Source organism: Rhipicephalus microplus, unplaced genomic scaffold, assembly GCF_043290135.1.
Source record: "Rhipicephalus microplus isolate Deutch F79 unplaced genomic scaffold, USDA_Rmic scaffold_238, whole genome shotgun sequence".
In the NCBI taxonomy this organism is placed as follows: Eukaryota; Metazoa; Arthropoda; class Arachnida; order Ixodida; family Ixodidae; genus Rhipicephalus; species Rhipicephalus microplus.
This window is the reverse complement of record NW_027464809.1, coordinates 135715-141540: the sequence shown is the minus strand read 5'-3', so window position 1 is coordinate 141540 and position 5826 is coordinate 135715.

Below are 5826 nucleotides of genomic sequence, written 5' to 3'. Positions count from 1 at the left end.
CGAGGCGCTCACGATCGCTTTTAAACTAAATGAAATGCTTTTAGTTCCCATTGTCAGTGGCCGCCCAGTGAACTTGAGCCGAAAGCCAGTGCCTTTATCTGGGCACTGAAACATCGAGGCGTTGATGCGAGAACAGTCAAAATTCTCAATAAATGGCCAAGCTTTGCACTAAGTTGCTCAAGGCTTAAAAAAGCGATGCTGGACTATCATGAAGTGTGATTTGCTTTGCTTCTGGGGCTAAACCCTGGCCAAGTGGTGGTAGGTTACTTCAGCGTCTTCTGTCAGCGCAGAAAGGTTTGAGGTAAAGCACAGACAGTCGCATGGACGACACTATTATCCCAGCTCCAGAAACAAAAACTCACTCTGAAAGCGAGCGTTCGCACTTCTCATAGATATACGAGTGCGTCGTCGTTGGGGCATTGCTTCTATAGCTTCCATGTCTTCGCGAAGCAGCCGCTGCCTTTCCTGTTCTATAGTATTCTCTCGTTGTACATACTCGTGGACTTCGGCTCCCTGCCCTCGCTTCGCAGCCAATCCATGGGCTACTTATTGTCTTATTCATTGTTAGTAGACCAGTGGTGAGCCACGAGATTTGCCCAATTTCTGTGGAACGTATTCATTGATAATGATGATACTTCTCTGGTTACCATGGACTTTCTATGTAAGTACAATACAACTAGCCATGTTTGACGATTTTAAAGGAATAAATTCCAAATTTGCATGCTGCTTTGAGACCTTGAGAAACCTGTAGCAGGTCCTGAAAAGTCCTTTAATATCCTTGAATATCCTTAAATTTTTGCTCTTGAAACCTGTGGAATCCCTGGCAATAAACTTTTGTGTATAGTGAGGCTGCTATTGTTGCTACTCTTGCGTTCAAATGAGTCTCCTCTACGCGAAGAAAAGCTCCCGCTTTTTTTTTTTTGGGGGGGGGGGGGGTGCGTGATTAAGCAGAGCATGCTATTTTCTTAATTCAATTACCCACCGTTGCCACTGGCTCAGACGGACGGAAGCACGGAAGGGCTGATGGACGCTTCGCCCAACTCATCATAATCCACTCCATGAATATGCTGTGATATTTTATTTATTTGTTTTATTTGCGTCTCTCTCGATTTTTTGGTCACGCAAAGAGCGTCCGTCCGTTTGTCTGTCAACTACATGAAATCGTCCGTCCATCCGTCTGTCAGTCCGTCTGTTCGTCAAGTGAACAAAATCGTCAACTATACGAGAACCACCATTGCCAACTAGTGATATTATTTCCAAGAGCATATACGCACAACTCCATCTAGTGAGCAATCTTCGAAACGAACTAGAAGTGGCTGCATACTACTACTACTACTGCTTCTACTACTACTACTACTACTACTACTACAGAGGAGAGAAAGACTAACACCCTAATAAGCTTCGCCCCTAAAAACATTATTTTGAAAGTTCAGTGGCCTGGATGGTGCCGATCCCACGCCCAGTTCCTGAAATGCGAGCGTGAAAGCTTTCTTTCTTGGACTCTTAGGTGCGCACTGCGTTGTAAATGCCTATACGCAACAGTTTTTAACCAAGGCAGGATTGCATTTACCCAGCCGTTTCACGCGGCGACGCACTAGTTGCACACTCAGCTACAGGATTATCTTACCAGCGGTAACTCGTGTACACCTTCAAGTTAAACCCATGCCCCAAAATATGGTGGCAGGAGTACAAGATTGAAAGAAAGACCCCAAGGGCAGAAAAAAATCGCAAGAATCTTTCAGGATCACCGAAACGTACTGCTTGTCGACGCTGCTCAACAGGCGGGAGACCGTTACACCATATGAATGTATTGATCGCTTCGTTCCATGTGTTGTTAAAAAGAAGAAAGAAAGGAACTCCTGGATTTCTCGGGACACGTTGCATCTCAAAAGGAAGTTAAAACGATTAAAAAAGCGTCGTAGTCTTGGGAATATCGCTGGTATAAACGAAGAGATTTCAGAAGTTGCAACTAAACTAAAACACCAAATCCATATTGACAAACAGCTGTATTATGGGGAATCATTACCAAACTTCATTAAAACGTTTCCTGAGAGATTTTGGCGGAGCATTAAGCCTACATCTACTGAATGTAATGTTTTTGTAGTTGATGGAGTTGATGTGCATGATAGCAAGGTTATTTCGAATGCCTTTAATCAACAATTCAAATCGGTTTTTACCATTGACAATAATGTTCTTTCCTCATTTGATGCAGATTATCCACCTATACCTGACGTTGTTATCAGTGAGTGGGAATTTTAATTATGCTACTTAAGCTCAATGTTAAAAAGACACCTGGACCGGATAGCATTCCAAACGCATTTTTAAATCGTTATGCCGAGTGGATCGCCAAATATCTGTATGTTTTATTTTCAAAATCGCTACACGAAGGTCGAGTACCAGATGATTGGAGGGCCGCCAGAGTCAAGCCTCTTTATAAGTCGAGTAAAAAGCAACTTATCTCGAATTATCGTCTTATTTCATTAAGGTCAACTACCTCTAAGCTTATAGAACACATAATACATACGCATATCTCTGAGTTTCTTAGTAAGCATAATATCTTAACAAAACACCAGCACGGATTCAGAAAAGGCTATTCAACCTGTACTCAACCTGTCGAAACAATTCACGATTTCGCAACTTCAATTAACAATGGGACACAAACTGACGCCATCTTTATGGACTTTTCAAAAGCGTTTGACAAAGTCTCACACAAGAAATTACTTCTTAAATTTTAGAAAACACTAAATTTTAGAAATCCGCGCCTAATAAAATGGATAGCAGACTACCTTATAAACCGTAAACAATTTGTTGTTTTTAATGAATTCTGTTCAGAAGAGGCAACCGTTGACTCTGGCGTCCCACAGGGTACAGTTCTTGGACCCCTTTTGTTTTAAATTTTTATCAATGATATTGTGAATGAAATTCCTGTAAAAATGAAGTTGTATGCAGATGATTGTGTCATATATTCTGAAATACCCAATGTAACCGATCAAAGTATTCTGAATAGTGCCTTTTATAACATTGTGAGGTAGTGTGATTTATGGCAGAGGTCAATTAACTTCGATAAAACGGTATTTATACGAATAACCCACAAGAAAAAACCCCTACTATTTAATTATTCCACCGCAAGTTTCACCCTTTCTGAGGTAACTAACATTAAGTATCTTGGTCTTTGGATTACCAATAACCTTAGCTGGATTAAACATATTGACTCCGTAATTACAAACGCTAACCGAAAACTACTATTCTTCCTTCGAAGTGCTCTAAAACGTTCTAATTCCACGGTGCGTACTCTAGCGTAGAGGACTATCGTTCGCCCAGTGTTAGAATATGGAGTGATTATTTGGGACTCCTTCACTAAAGCTAACATAAGTAAATTGGAAAACGTGCAAAAAAGGCAGTCCACTTTACCTTTAATAGCTTTGGACGCACCTCTATAACTGAACTCCTACATCGTGCCAATGAGCCTTCAGTTACCGAAAGAAATCGTTAATTACAACTACAATTTCTTTACCAAATAATTAAAGGGCATTACAAGCTTGATGTTTCCAATGTCATTTCCTTTTCTCCTGGGTACACCACCCGCCAAAAGCATCAACTTACAATAACCCCTTTCCGGTCCCGAAATAACTGCTTCAAATATTCCTTTTTCCCCGTACAGTAACTCAGTGGAATGAACTAACTAATAACCAAGTGATGGAGCCGTCCTTAAAGTCGTTTGCAGCAAATTTGACCTGATTGTTCACATCATGTCGTTCTATTTTTTATTTGTTTGTTTGGTTTATGCATTCTTGTGTGCCAACATTGTGAAAATTATATCTGTAACCACCCTGCTAAAATCTCTGTAATAGGGATTGCAGTATGAATAACTAAAATAAATAAATAAATATGCGAGGTGACCGGCCATGGGCAAACTTAAGGTCCCTAGATAAAACAAGGTAGCGTCACTCATTGTTCTCGAGCCGTCCTCCTCACTCTCTCGATTACTCCTCTTTTTCTCTGCCATTCGCGTCTGTAATTGGTGCATTACTTGCACGTGATCTTGCAAATGGCTGGTGGTGTTATTTATTATTATGCAAAAGGTTGAAAACGAGTACGCATGCGCATATGGCTCCAGCCGGATTCTCGCCGTGACCAAAGACAAAATCGTAGCCAGAACATAAACTGAAGAGGAGGAGCGTTTCGGTGTGCGCTAAGTCGACCAAGATTGTTTCGCCATGCTCGTTCAATGCAACATCTGCGTTTTTCAGCAATGCTGCGTTGCCGTAAACAACAAAAAATGGTTTCGCTCTCTTCAAGTTACCTCATGCTTTCCGAGATGAAGCGCACCATGAAGTGCAACTATGAACCATTTCACGCGAATGCTTTCGTGCAACTCCGTCAACGTATGTCGACGCGGATCTGCGAAGCGAGCTCACTTGTCGTTTTTTATTGAAACGCCAGGCGCGCGTCTAATGCGTGTCTAGTGCATGCCAGTTGGTACAAATACATGTGGGTATGCACGTATACAGAGCAGCTGTAGGTTGTAATCAACGCACCTTCGGAAACATTTCACTCTTGACCAGTTCCCGCTTGAGCGCTGCTTCGAGACACCTCACCAGTAGAACTCTCACTTTTCAGGAAGTTCCCAGCACCGCATCAGAATCACTTGGCATCACGATTGTCCAAATGGGCACATTTAAAAAAAAACGTCATCGCAGTGCTGCTGGACGAATGTTCGTACCAGTCTGGTCGTAGTTTTTTTTCTTGCGTGTGCACAAGCTGGTTGTAATCAATCGTCACAACGTCACGCCCTGTGGCCACTTACAGGATCCAGCAAGAAGCACGTTCACTGTGTCACAGCACGAACAAAACACAATCGGAGAAGTGGACTAGTTAGAACTGGACGAAATACCGCGGTCGTGGAACTAAAATGTACTACGCGAGACGCCATGGCTAGTGGTGTAAAGTATAGAACTGCACAACGTTGCCGGTTGAGTAACGCACACCCCGCTTGCTCTTGTGTTGTGCCGTTTATGTTCATAAAGGTAAGTGTTTATTCTACGTCTTATTTCGTTCCATTTTGCTTCATTTACATCTATTCACCGTAGCAACGGAACCCAAACATTCGCTTTTGGATGAAAGTTTTAAACCTTCTAGGGGGCACTTCAGGAACATAGGCGAAGAGGAAAGGGAAAGGTGTCGCTACCTTGGAAACTTGTTTCATCTAGGGACCTTAGGGCAACCTGACACTGCAGTCACCCTAAAAACTGCCTCTGCTTTAGAGGCAGAAGAAGCCGCCATCACGCGGGAGAGAGTTGGTCTGGCTCCATCCCCTCTTTGCTCATTCTGTAACAAGGATGAAACAATCAAGCATTATTTTTTATCATGTACTCGCTTCAAGTCACTGAGAAAACACATTCTTAAAGCGCTTTTTAATCGAATTATTATTTCTAATATTCTCTCCTTTGGAGCCTCCCCATTAGGTCATTGTCACCGGGATATCTGTTCTGCTGTACGAAGATTCCTAATCGAATCAAGGCGGTTTTGATTGCAAATATCTCAATCCGTTAAATTTGGTTTCTTCTAACCATTTTAAAATGCATTTATTTAAAAGTAATGTGTAATCCACAATCTAAACAATCGTTTCTTGGTCAATCCCCCAAAGTGGGTGTGAACCGTTCGTTTAGGCCATCATCATCATCATCATCATCATCATCATCAACATAATCTCTATTGAGGCAAGTAATTACATCTTGTCTGATTCTAAAACGGTGCTCACGAACTTCATTTTGGTCTGTGTTGGACCTATTGCGGCCAACATGATCAAAAATAGCCAACGAAGCC